The sequence below is a fragment of the Octodon degus genome, unplaced genomic scaffold (assembly GCF_000260255.1).
Source record: "Octodon degus isolate 3935 unplaced genomic scaffold, OctDeg1.0 scaffold00167, whole genome shotgun sequence".
Lineage (NCBI taxonomy): Eukaryota > Metazoa > Chordata > Mammalia > Rodentia > Octodontidae > Octodon > Octodon degus.
The window spans coordinates 5,468,701-5,483,485 of record NW_004524743.1 but is presented as its reverse complement, the minus strand read 5'-3'; the positions used below and the strand labels follow the sequence as shown (position 1 = coordinate 5,483,485).

The 14,785-nt window shown below is 36.3% G+C and overlaps 1 non-coding gene across 1 annotated transcript; it reads right to left on the bottom strand.

Moving 5' to 3' along the window:
- Window positions 1–13,682: 13,682 nt before the first annotated feature.
- Window positions 13,683–13,842, bottom strand: LOC111813153. The gene has a single exon (XR_002818478.1). It is a non-coding gene; the product is annotated as a U1 spliceosomal RNA (small nuclear RNA).
- Window positions 13,843–14,785: the final 943 nt, after the last annotated feature.

Here is a 14,785-nt window from a genome sequence, read left to right as displayed (position 1 = left end):
TGACACTTGCTGTTTTGTTTACTTGTTTTGGCCAAGCAATACTTGAGGTCTTGATGTTTATTGAGCAATTCTCAACAACATATCCAAGCCTTTCTTTTTTCACTTTAAATTCTAAAATATATATAGTTGCACTCCAGTTCAAGAACTTATTGTTTTCCACTCTTTTGGTTACAACTGAATTGTATGAAAACCAAATCAAATTTTCTCCAAAGGTCAACATGAAACTTAACAACCTGATTTTGATTCAATCTTCATCCAGTACAGTTTTGGACCAGAAATATGGAAAGATTTAAATTAGTGAGCTGAGATAGTATCACTTGTACTGTGGTTCATATTCTTCTTGTCTAATTAGCTTCATAAGTTTCAAAATAAAAGTTTGAATTTTCATTATAATCTGCTTAGCTTCTTTTCAGAATCTTCTTTTTTCTTTTCTTTTTTCTTTTTCTTTTTCTTTTTCTTTTTTGTGTTTTAGTAAGGGTCTACAGAGTCTATAGGGTCTCACTATGTAGATTGGACTCATAGTGATCCACCTGTGTTCAGCCTCCCAAGAGCTGGGATTCCAGGAGTGCACCACCACATCCAGTCTCAATTGTCATTTCAGTGTGGCGTGGGTGGGGGACCAGCACAGCAAGCCTTGGATCAAACCCCAGCCATTGCACTCTGCCTAAGCAGGTACTTTAATCTACTGAGCTTTTTGGCCAGCCCTTCTTTTCAGAATCTTAATTCTCTATTTTCTTTATCTATTCATTTTTAATTGTGGGTGCTTTGAATTTTCTGTCACTGAATTAATGATTCTACTGTTTAATCTCATCCCCCTGCAGTCTCAGGATGTGGGAAATTGGAGACAAATGGTTAAAAAAAAAAAAAAAAAAAGCTTCAATGTAGAAGACAGCCATGTGCGTATAATAACCACTGTTGAATATCTTTTATCTTGTTTTGGCTTTTTCATAATTTCTTTTTCAAATTTTAAAAAATAATTTGTTTTTTTTTATTTGTACAGGGTCTTGCTACAGAGCTCAGACTCCATGATCCTCCTGTCCCAGGCTTCCCCAGCTCTGGGATTACTGGTGTGTACCACCATGCCCTGTTTCAGCGGCTGGCTCCATGTGGGGCCTGCACATCACGAGGCACCAGGGGTTGAACCTGAGACCTTGTGCTTACCAGGCAAGTACTTAGATCACTGAGCTATCTCCCTGGTCCTGGGTTTCTCTTTTAAAGTATGTACCATTTCCAATATCTTATCTATAATTTTTATACTCTCTTTAAAATAAATTTTAAAAAATAATAAAAAGGACAAGGAAAATAATTAGATTATTTGAAAGGAAGAATTAATGCTCAATTGTTTGATCAATCTTACATGCCTATATTTGGTGATCTGAGCAACAACTTTGATGATAACAAGAAGAAACACTCATATGGTAACGCTCATGGCCTGTGGTCCAAATGTTAAAGGCATGCTTGCTCCCAGCTGAAATTTCCTAAGCCTTGATTTTATTACACCTCCTTCCTATCAGCATTCTGATCTTCTAAGATCTGACCAGAGTCACTACTGGGTTCTGCTTGCTACATACTAAGCCTTTTCTAGCCATAAATTCTTCCCTTTTCAGACTTCTCCAGCAAACTCATTCTAAAGGCTTCTAAACCACAGGCACTGTAACCCTCCTACTTCTCTAATACTTGTTTTCTGGAGTAGTCAGCTTTTTACCTGCTGGGACACAATACCTGGTACCAACATCATAAAGGAGGAAAAGTTTAATCTCAATGTTGCAGGAAATTCAGTACATTGCTGACCAGTTCCAAGGCATGGACCTCATGGCACAAGGACAGGTCAGTGCTTGTACACTGTGGACGCGAAGCCAAGAGGGGTGACAGTGACAGAGAGGAAGAAGCAAGAAACCATTTGTAGGACCCAAGGCCATGGTCTTATGACCCTTCCAGGCATGTCCAGAGCCTGCCGTACTCATCTTCTAGGCATTTCTGCTGCAGTCATCAAGCCACTCCTCAGGAAGAAAGCCCGAGAAAAATGTCACAGAAAAAGAACAAAGGTATTCCTCCTTGTTTTGTCCTCCTTGTCTTTCTGTAGGATGTACTAGAAGGGTGCACCTTCCCCATACTTCTTGTTGTTTCTTTTCTGCTTGTCTTTTAAGGAATTAACCATGTTTGTTGGTTAAATTCTCTTTTCAACATGCAACTCAACATTTCCTCCAGGAAAAATTTTTTCACTTAAACTTGATCACTTGTCACTTTTCTTTGTTCTAACATCTCCACAGGTACAATCAATCAACAGGCTGATTCTACAGTCTCCATTCTCTACACATCAATCTCTGTATTCATTTCTACAAGACTCAATTTTCCTGTATTTTCTTCTTGATGGTAATTCTGAGAGAAATTCTCAAGACTGTTTTCCTCCTTTCTGACTTCCATTCCTGACCTTGCTAGTGGTGCCTGTTCTTAAATGAATGCTTTTCAAGTTTGTTATTAAGCCAGGTTTTACCTCTACTCTTTTTCTCAAAAAGTCTTCTGTGAACTCTATTTACCTCCCTTTTTTCCTAGCCATATTTTCTTCAGTCTCAGTCTGTATCTAATTATCTCCTATTTGCTAAAGATCCTGCGTGCATGAATTTTATTGAGATGACTGCAATCTGTTAGTAACTCCTTGGTATATTCACAAATATAAATTGCATTCATTAAGAAACTTCTCTACACTTTGAACAGCAAATGACTTTGCATAATAAAGAATTTCTTAGAGATCCCTTCAACCCATAGTTTCACTTTAAGTATGAACACTTATTCAGAACTGGCACTTACCAGTATCTGTGTTGATAGATTCACTGTTGCTTCTAATACTTCCTAAGTATTAAGTTTGAGAACCTAGTACTTATGCAGCTGATCTTAGACTTTAACTCAGTTTCAATGTCAAGCATGTATTTATAAGGCTTGTTTTGGCAGAAATGAATTAGTCTTGCGACATTAAAAACTACTCTGAGTTATCTGAGTCTCCCTTCCATATTGCTTTCTTTCCAGTGAACAAAAATTCAACTCCAGAACAATTAACTTTCATTGCTTTTGCAAGATTATTCATTTTTTGTGCTATAATAGGAAGTCAGGAAACACAAAATATGTCAGCTTATCCCCAGGAATGGGTGATGTCTCTACAGACTAAAGTCCTTCAAAGAATTTGGAAAGAATTTATAGGAAACTGGGCTGGTCACAGCATTTTCTAACAAAAATTTTACATAGTCTAAATGAAAAGAAATGGGTTTTACTTTAACAAAGATGGTTGTCTTATGTATTATATATCAAATATTCCTCACTGACCCTCACATTTCTTCAATGTTTTAGTATGTACCACTTTAAGAAGCAAGTGCTTATTCAGCATTCTATTCATGTCCCTTGTAGTGAACATGTCAAGTTGCCTCAATTTGCATGTTTAATATCTATGTCAACGGTGAGATAGGCAAATGAATATCACTGTTTTTTCCTTAACAAATACAATGTACATAAAACAATTTTATTTTCCTTCTGTATACTGTATACTATAGTACAACTCAGATTTATTCATTTTTATAGAAGAACATCATTCCCTAAACACTTTAACTTGGCAATTAGAAGAAACCCATTATTACTAACACTGTTATTATAAGATGTTTTAATATCAGGTATGTTAAGAAACAGGCTGTCTTCCGAGATCAATATCATCATTCCTAAAATAGGCAGCTATGGGTATACAAGGTAATGTATAAATCTTAAGAAGACAAACTGAACTTAAGAAACTAATTTCTCTAGCCAAAGTCACAGGAATAGAAAATGAAACACAAAAATTTAATACTTAGACTTTGAAACTCCAAGATGGTTTTATTTTTGCATAAACATGCTACCTATTAAATGCTTTAAGTACATCCGTTAACTGTTCAGAAAATGTAATTTATATACTTCTACTACAGAAGTACTGTGTGAGAGAATTAGATTAGTCATTTTAAAAGCTTCCAGGGATCCATAAATTATCTACTCCCTTAATTGGGAAGTTCTTATGGGTCAGCACAGTTTGTGTTGTCTAAAAAGTACATTGAGGTGCAAAGGGGCCTGATTTTGTCTGGTGTGTCTTCTGATGACCACCCACAAGAAGCTTTCTTCGCTGCGAGGAATAACTAAGATGAGTCATTTTGAAGGAGGAAAGATAGGTTTTATGAGTTGCAAAAATTCAGGGGTTTCAGCCTAAGGCTGCCTGGCACCTGTTGCTTTGGGCTTTTGTTGAAGTAGCACATCACGTTGAGAGTTAGAGTAGAAAGCTCATTACTTCATGAGATCTGAAAAGCCAAGGCAGAGGGAGGAGAAGGTGCCAGAGTCTCATAGCTCCCTCTACAACAGGGGCTCAGGCATCTCACTTCCTTCCGCCAGGACCTAAAGCCTCTGTCCCCTCCCAAATGCAGCTCCAGAGGCCAAGGGAGGCTTCACCTTACTGAACTCTGTAAAGCCACAGCTAAATACATATTTGTCTCACCTTTTAAAAATGGTGTACTCATTCTTCCAGCACCTGAAAGTTTATGGTTACTATTTTATTTTTTTATCAGTGCATCTATTTTTTCTGTCATTTTATTTAGTTTTAATTTTTTTAATTTATTTTAATGAAAAAGAAACAGCAATGAGATAGTTTTAAAACAAGTTAGTAGGACAGTTACAATAATTAATACATTGCATATTGTTGTCTTCATTGGAGTTATTCACAGCACAAGACACATACGTGATTTCTTATCTAAACAATATTAGTACAAATCTTCCCCCCCCACACTTTCTTTTCTTCTGCGGCTCTCTGCCCATCACCCAGCTCCTCCTAGTCATCTCTTTGGGTTTCAGTTTATCAGTTCTGCAGTAGGATAGCAGACTCAAAAGGTTTCCTGTTCACACGGTGCCCTACTCTTTCTTCATTTTTATTCCTTCTGCTTTCCCTAATAGACTGTAAACTCCAACAGGACAGGAGACATGACTGCCTGTCTAATCAATGCATTCCTGGTGCGTAGCATAGTGTGTAGCAAACATTATACATTTTAAATTATTTCATAATCAGCTACAGCCCAAGTTAATCTTCCCTTCTGTAAAGGCTTCCATGAGCCGCACACGCAGATTCAACAACTTCCATGCTCACATCACCCCTGTGCTCAAGACTCCACCTTTACTTTTGCACTTAGTATACTGTATAGTGATTATTTATTTGTGTTTAGCTTCCCTTCTAAAATGTAGGGCTCTTGTTTTTCAGAATTGTATTTATTTTTAGCACATTACCTGGTACCTCTAATTCACCATCGTCTTGGGGAGTGAGTGGATAAGTGCACGTACTGCAGCTTCAGTTGTGTTTGTTAACCCCTTTCCCTTTGCTCCCATCTTCCTGCCTCTTCCTCTAAATTTTTCCTCCTTTTTATTCCTGAAAGTTTTATAAATTATCATGTTACAGAAGCACAGCCCTGGTTTAGTCAGAATAACAATAATCATTGTATACAAAGAAATGGCTTGGGTTTAAAAAGTTCTAAGTCTGTGAGTCTGCTTTTTAATAAGCCCCTTGTCTAACAGGATTTGGGCCATTTTCTGTGGCAGCCAGTAGACTTCTTCTTAGTAAACTATTTCTTATTTCTGTTTGGACTCTGGACCATACTGGATGGCAGCTCACTGAATCTATGTGTACAAATCAGCAACAATATTTGTCCTGCAGAAGAAATGTTTATTTGATACCTATTCATTTTTTTCCAAATAAATTATAATTTCCATTCATGGCCCAGTTTCCAACTGCTTATCTTTATTTACTTATTTGCTTTAATATCCATGCATTCAATACATATTTATTTAAATTTTATTCTGTTCCTAGCAATATTTGGGGCATCAGAGTCAAAACTGAAATGTAGCCTTCCCCCTCAGAACTGGAGTTTACTGCCAGAAACCAAGTTTATTCAGATACACAGAAAATAAATATAAAGTTACAAACGTGATGTATGTGAGCTGTACTAAAAAGGAGAAGATGTGATTATGTGCAAATATATGTACAAGGAACTGACCTAACTTGTAGAGATAAGGGATTAAGAAAAAGAATTTGAATCCATATGTAAAGAAGTAAAATAATTTCCCTAGGAAAAATGGCAATCTGGCCAGGATTACAGGTTCAGACCAAATAAGTAGCTACTTAAAATTGCTCCTCAAGAAAGAGGATGCATGAATATATAAATGACACTAATGTAAGGCTTTTGCATCAAAACAGTCATATATGTTATGCCCTATATCAGAATTCCTTTTCCTTCAAGTATCTTGGATAAGTGATCACATATCTCGTGTGCATAAAAGCCTTACTCAACTACTTCTAAAAGTAAAAATTAGATACTTATATCAGCACAGTATTAGTTTATGAGATATCAACCCTTTTCCCTTTACAACAAACAATGAGTAGACTGTTATCTACAAATAAAAATAGCTCTAGAGCGTTAAGAGTCCTACTGAGAACTTCCAGCAACAAAGAGAGCAGCAAAATAACAATAAAGCAAAATAGAACAGCTAACACGATTGTCACAGCCAATGTGTCCAGAGACACCTCGGAACAAAGAACATGGTAGGGCTGTGAGCGTCACCCGCACAGGAAGCGCTAGCATGGACCGTTGGGCTGACATTCCCAGTGGTGTCTGCCACTGAGATCCTCAGCAGGCCTTCTTGAGACTGCAAGTTACCCCCAGCTCTCACAATGGTGGTCTTTGTGGTGATAGTCCAAGTGGACCCCAGGGGCCTGCTCCACAGAGAACATCTGTAGTTTTCACTACTGAAGTTGCAGCCCCAACTGCCACAGACAGAGGTGTTGTTCTGCCACACCCGTGTGAGAATGGGCCATTGTGCTGCACTGAAGAGCTGTGACTGCCATTCCCCGAGGCCCACCTTCAAAATCCTGGGGTGCAGCTTCCACATGGATGCCCACACTTGAGATACACCTGATGTCACAAAAGCATACTAAAATCAAAATTTAAAAAGAAAAAAAAAAACCTCAAAAAGAATTTTGAAGGCAGAAAGATAAAGAAAATTGCTACATACAAAGGCACTTTCACAAAGCGCTCATCAGATTTCCCAGCAGAAACATTCCAGGTGAAGTAAAGGTAGAGTACTACATCCCCAGTGCTGAAAGGAGCAAAGCAAGCAAGCGGTGTAGTGCTTTTCCTGCCCTTTAGGATTAGAGGCTGATTAAGAACTTCTCTGATAGATAACAGCTGAGAGCGTTCATCCTTAGTACATCTGCCTTAAAGAAGCACTAGATGGTTTTTCAACCTGAAATCAAAAGACACAAATAGAAAAATGAAAACTTGGCAAGTAATTACATTTCTGCTGAAAGAGAGTGTAGAGACAAATTTCAAATTTTTCAGTACCCTAATAAGGATGGGAAATACACATAACCTATATGTGAAAGTTGAAAAGGAAAAATATTAAAAATAGCTATGAAAAAACTGTTAACACACAAATAATATAGAAAAGATACAAGTTATAACATTAAAAGAAAGTTCTGAAGTGCAATTCAAAACTAAATTTTGTTCACAGTCAGGTTATATTATCAGAGGCATATATATATATATTTGTTTGTTTGTTTGTTTTTTGCGGTACAACTCCACACTTGCCAGGCAAGCACTTATTCTACTGAGCTATCTACCCAGCCTCTAAAATATATTGTTAAACTACAGAGTTTTATGTAAATCACATGTTAAGCAGAAAAGCAGAAGTCAAGAACTTATAGTAAAGGGCGGGCCAAATAGCTCAGCAGATTAAAGCACCTTCAAGCAAACACAGGGGCTGGGGGATAGATCCTTGAGGCCATCAGGCACGGTGAGATGGTGATTGAGACTGGGCGTGGTGGCAGGCGCCTCTAATTCCAGCTCTTGGGAGGCTGGAGAATCACTAGGAGTCTGATCTAGTAGTGAGACCCTGACCACCCTGTAGACCCTTCTCTAAATACAGAAAGAAAAAAAAAAAGAAAAGAAAAATCATCAAACCATAAAGGACAACTACAACAAAGAAAACAACAAAAGAGTTGTAGAACAGCTAGAAAACAAACAATGAATGATATTTACTCATCGAATGTTTTTAAAGTAAATCTGAAAATTCATCATTCAAAAGTGGTAGAGTTGACAGGTGAAATTTTAAAAGTAAGATCCGACTGTAGACTGCTTTGAGAGAGTGCAGTTTAAGGATTAACAGTCTGAAAGTGAAGGAATGAAAAAAGATAATTGCATGTAAATAAAACTGAGAGACAATAGATATCTTTATTCTTAAATTGTGCAAAATAAAATTAAACTCAATAAATTAACAAAAGACTAAATAATTCAATGGTGCCGGCCAAATAGATCATTGGATTACAGTGCCTGCAAGCAGGCGCAGGGGCTGAGGGTTCAATCCCCAGGCCTGCCATTCTGGCCCCACCCCTGGGGTGTACTGAGACTGCAACTGAGACTGGGCGTGGTGATGCAAGCCTGTAATCCCAGCACTTGGGAAGCTGTAAACAGGCGGATCACTACTGAGTCCAATCTAGTAGTGAGACCCTGAACACCCTGTAGACCCTTCCCTAAAATATAAATAAATAAATAAATAAATATTTCAACGTTAAGAAAGGAGTACATTTATCAAAAATACATAACCATTAGAAATATTAGGATGCATTTGGAGCGTGTAAATATATAAAGCTGGCTAGTAGATTTAAAAGCAGGTGTAAAAAGAAATGTAGAAATTGTGAATAGTTTCAAGCCCACAGGTTCAACAATGAATAGATTGTTTAAATCAAAAATCGAGGGCTGGCCCGATAGTTCAGTAGACTAAAGCACTTGCTTAGGCAGCGTGCAGGGGCCTGTTGTGCCGGCCCAGCCTCTGAGGTGCGCTGAGAGGGACATTAAGACTGGTCATGGTGGCACAGACCTGTAATCCAAGCACTTGGGAGGTTGAAAACAGGATGTTCACTGTGAATCTGATCTGCATAGTGAGATCCTGTAGACCTGGTCCTAAATACAGAAAGGAAAAAGTCAAAATCAATCAATCAATCAATCAAAAATCAGTATGATGGGCTTCAACACAACTTTAAACTAAATGAACTTTAGAGACTTCATACATTGTTTCATCACTCAACACAACGCATATTGTTCTCAAGAACACAGAGAACATCCTTTAGAACAGATAATATGCACCATAACCAGTCAAGTCAGTGAATTTAAGAAGACTGAGAGTAAAACATCTACACCATTAAGGCTACAATGGAATTAAACTACAAATCAATAAAGTTTAGACATTTCTTTAAAGTTCAGGAATATATAGAAAATAAGCAAATGCTTCTAAAGTCTGATAGGTGAACAATCAATGAGAAATTTAAAATACACCCTGACAAAAATTTAAAAAGGAAACACAAAAACTAGATCTTATATGATGAAGCAAAATTAATTACAAGATTGACAGTTATGACAATGGTCTATTGTGTTAGTAGGTGTTCACCTAGCTGAGACACAGTGCCTGAAACCTCAGACTTAAAAGAGGAGAGGTTTGTTTGTCTTATGATTTCAGGAGAAGGAGAATATGCTTAGTGGCTTCAGTGCTGAAGCTTCATGCTGGAATGGAATGGTAGATCTTGAGAAACAGAATAGGGGAGCAAGGCCAGAGTGCAAGGTGTGAAGTGCCAGATGTGGTCCCCAAGATCCTGTCACTGTGGGCCCTAGAGAAGTCTAGATATATTAGGGCCTGACAAATAGCTCAGCGGATTAAAGCACCCGCAAGCAGCCACAGGGGCTGGGTTTCGATCCCAGATCCTGCCATGCCAGCCCCACCCCCAGGGCGTACTGAGACACCGATTGAGACCATGGGTGATGGCACGCGCCTGTAATCCCAGGTCTTGGGAGCCTGCAAACGGGTGGGTTACTACTGAGTCTGATCTAGTAGTAAGAACCTGAACACCCTATAGACCCTTCCCTAAAATACGAGAGAGAGAGAGAGAGAGAGAGAGAGAGAGAGAGAGAGAGAGAGAGAGAGATCTACAAATGTGATTCATCAATCACCTGGGAAGCTTTCAATCAATCCAGTTGGCACAATTAGGCTTAATCATTACATCTACTTCAATAAAAATGATTTTAAATAAATAATCTCATATTACACTTCAAGAATCTTGCAAAAGGGGGAGGACTAAGTTCAAAGTTAATGAAAGGGAAAAAGAATAATGAAGACTAGGAAATAAATATGTGATATGCAGTCTAGAGACACCAAAGTTCAATGAAACTAAGGATTTTTTTAAGAAAAAGATAGAGCTGACAAATATTTAGTTATACTAAAAAAAGAGAAAAGGACAAAAATCAGAAACAAAGGAAATGAGAAGGGATAGTGTAGAAATGCAGATTATAAGAATATTACCCACATGAATACTCTAACATTCAGGTTTTCGAAACTGAATTCTTTCAAGGTTAGAAATCTACTCAAGCTTAGAAAAAATAGATAAATGCTTAAAATCTATTAATACTAAAACATAAAGAATAGGAAATCAGAATAAACCAATAATTTCTAGAGAGTGGATCACTGATCAAAAGTTTTGTACACAAAAAATGTTTGGAACAAATAAAAGCTAGTGATGGTATGCAAATCTCATAAAACATCCTTCACTGGCAAATCTTACCAAATATTCAGAAGAAATACTAATAACATTTCTCAAATTCTTGCAAATAATTGAAGATGAAAGAATACTTCTAAACTAATTTAATAATATCAGCATTATCCTCATAAGAGAAAGCCAAGAAAGCACAATCACTGAAAGGAAAGAAAACTATAGGTCTTTATCCTTGATCAGCATCAAGGTCTGTAATATATATATATATATATATATATATATATATATATATATATATTCCCCAAAATACTATTTGAGTACCTTCTTTCTAAACTGTTAGGAATCAGTGGCAATATGAAAAAGAAAAAAAAATATATTAGGAAAAAAATGAAAGGCCTGATATGACTAGAAACACATTGCTGTAAGGATGTACATAATGAAAATACTAACATGACATCAATAAATGACAAATTATATCATATTCACAAATCATAACAATTAGTACTGTCAAAATGTTCATAATACCCAAGTGATCTACAGATTTGTGTAAATATTTGTCAACGTGCCAATGGTATACTTATGAAAAAAAGCAATCCTAAAATGTAGATCAAATCAAACAACTAGGGTTGGTCAAATAGCTCAGGGGATTAAAGCTCCTGCAAGTAGGTGAGGGGCCTGGTGGCTCAATCCCTGAGCCTGCCATGTTGACCCCGCCCCTTGGGCGTGCCGAGACAGCAAATAAGACTGGACATGGTGGCAGGTGACTGTAATCTCAGCTCTTGGGAGGCTGTAAACAGGTGGATCACTACAAGCCCAATCTAGTAGTGATACCCTGAACACCCTGTAGACCTTTCCCTAAAGATACAAAAACAAAAACAAAAAACAAAGCAAAACTAATAAGTAGGTCAGTCTTGAGTGAGAAAATCAAAGATAGGACTACCAGCAGTTTCCAGTGTCCAGTTATACTACAAAGCCATGGTAATGAAAACAGCATAGTCTGGCATAATCAGAGAAAAATACTCCAATGGAACAGAATGAAAAATGAAAATCAACTTATGTATGTATCATCAACTAATCTTTAACAAATTCATTTAGACTACAGAATTGGAAAACCGCAGTCTCTTCAATAAACGGTATTGCAAAATAAATAAATAACATTGCAAAAATTTTTTTTATCTCAGTGAAGGGGGCTCTTATTTGATAGCATTAGAAGAAAGTAATAAATTTAGAAATCATTACTAATTTAAATGTAAGACCTAAAACCACAAATACTAGAGTAAGTCATAGAGAAAATGACCCTTGACATTTTTCTTGGTAATGATTACTTTTTGCAGGACACAAGAAGTAAATGTAGCAACCAAAACAAAAATGTTGGACTTTAGCAAGTCAAAATATTTCTGCATGGCAAAGTGAACAGTTGGCAAAATATAAAGACAGCCTATGAGAACATTTTTACAAGATATCAGTCTAATAAAAGATTCACCATATTTAAAGAATTCACTCAACATAATGATAAAAATCAAAAATTAAAAGCAATACAAAAAGTGACAAAATATCTAAATAGACTGTTTCGCTGAAGTAAATATATCAATAGTCAGTGCGCCTTTGAAAAGTTACTCAATGTCGGTGATCACTGAAAATCAAAATCCTATGAGGTATTAACTCACTCCTATTAAACAGAATATTATTAAAATGTCTAAAAATGTGATATGTAGAGCAAAAGGGATCTTTATACACTATCAAAGGAAAATTTGCTGGTACAGTACAGAAAGTCCTCAAAAGATGAAAACACAAAATGAAGCTTCCACCAGGTCCAGCAGTGCTATTTCACTTTTCACAGCCAACAGACATAAAATCACTACCTAAAAAGCTATTTATCTTCTCATATTTATTGTAGCATTACTCACAAAAGTCAAGGCATGAAAACAACCTTGTGTCCACTGCAATGCTAGCTATCCTGACAAAGAATTTGTAATGTCTATACGGCACAATGGAATATGATTCAGCCTTCAGATAAAAATAACCCAACCTTTGCAAAACCAGATGAACCTGAATTATTATGGTGAGCTAATGGTCACGGAACAGCCACAAGCAAAAACAATAAAGTTGGAACTCATGGGAAAAGAACACAGTTGAATTGGTACCAGGGCTCAGCAGGTGGGAAACATGAAGAGATTTTAGCTAATGGGTTCAAACTTGCAGTTAAAATATGAATAAGTTCCGCTAAACTAGTGTATAGCATAATACCTATAGTCAACAATGTATACTTGCAATTTACAAAGGCTGTGGATCTTGACGAGGCTCACCACACACTCGTGCACACAATTGTATGAACACACACACACACACACACACACACACACACACATATACAAGGTTAACAGTGTGAGGTGCTGGTTAGGTTAATTAACTTGACTGTGTAATCATTTCACGGGGCATATGTATATCAACACATCAGGTATGACTTGGAAAGGCACAGTTTTTATTTTTCAATTATATTTCAGTAAAGCTCAGAGAAACAGAATGGAAATTCTGACATAGGTTACAGTGCTAATGAAACTTGAAAACATTATGCTAAATGAAATAAGCAATTTACAAAAGAATAAAAACTGGAAAATAAATTTGAAAATGAAAGTTTTAAAATAATAATGAAGGTGTTCCCCTAGTCTATCCATCACTATCTTTTAGCATTTTGTTTTCCATGTAGCATATTCTCTGTTGTTTATGTGTTTACCGCATTTCTTATTAGCCTTCTTCACAGGAAAAGCATTTTGTATTCCTAGAATAATTATTTATTGTAAGTGTTCAACAAATATTTTTGCATGCTCAGATGGATAAAATAATTCTTAGTGTGCTTACCACATTCCAATTGCTTTGTTATCTTCTTTAGCATATGCTCTCCTATTTTATCTTCTCGTAACTATAAAGTATGTAATAGTTTCATTATATTAATTAAAACTTTGAGGATTGCATAGATCAATAGCTAGTTTCATTCAATTGTTAAATGGCCAAGAAAGAATTTGGACTTGGCTGTATTTGACTTAGAAATCTAGACTTTAAAACTATATGGGACTAAATTTCATTATTATTTTTTCATCAGGGAAAAGTGTGAACACAGTCCACCACTATCAAAACCTGCAGATGACTTTTCCACATTCAGAGAAATTGGAGGGTCAGCATATCCAGAGAGTAATGGATAAACCTCACCCTGGGCAAGCACTTTTGTAAACACAGTATCATCCCTGCCCACGAAGTATGCATTTTAATTTAATATTTCATCAGTAATGAATGTCCCCAACATACAAACGAGTTACATCGTGTAGAACTTTGGTAAGTCAGATTTGTTCTTAAATCCAACTAAGTTAATCTCACACAACCCTGACCAAAAAGAAAATGCAAAGCATGAAAGCACATACACAAAATACTATAAATCAACTCTTTTTACTCATACAGTTACTTTAAAATGATGAGGTAAACAATCAAGCTACTTCTGCAATTTGTTCACATCTATGAATGTTCCTCCGGGTTTGTGGTTACCTATGAAACTTCTTGGCTCCAGAGTTTGAAAATCAGGGACTTACTGTCCTTGAAATATAAAGCATGCAAAGAAATGGGCCAAGAAGTTGGAGAGTAAGGATTTCTAGTTTTCTTCCTTATTAAATTTTCATTTTAAAGAAAATAAACAAAAAAGTAAGATAAATTTCCAAAATAATGTTATAGGAAAGTAACAATGGTCAATACGTTGTGTGCTATTATCTATAAATTAGTTGCTCAGAGTTTGAGACATTAGCATCTAATTGGTTAAACAGTGTTAGCACAAAGCTACCTTATTAGGGAACTGGGAGGAATTAAAATAGTATGACTATTTAACTATATTATATATATTTTTTCTTTTGTTTTTCCCTTCCTTTTTTTTTTCCATTTCCCTAAACCAGTTTCTCTTTCTATTTGAATTTTCCTCCCATTTTAAAATAACTATTATACACTTCACGTTACACTTACTCTTCTATCACTCTTTCAGCATCTCATACTAGGGAGACAATATGATGTTTATGTATTTGCATCTGGTTTATTTCATTTATGAGTATGGTCTCAAGTTGCATGCATTTACCATAAAAATCTCCAGTTTATCCTTTTTGTGCCTAAGTAATATGTCATTATATAAAAAGACCACATCTTGTTTAACCATTCCTCTGTTGA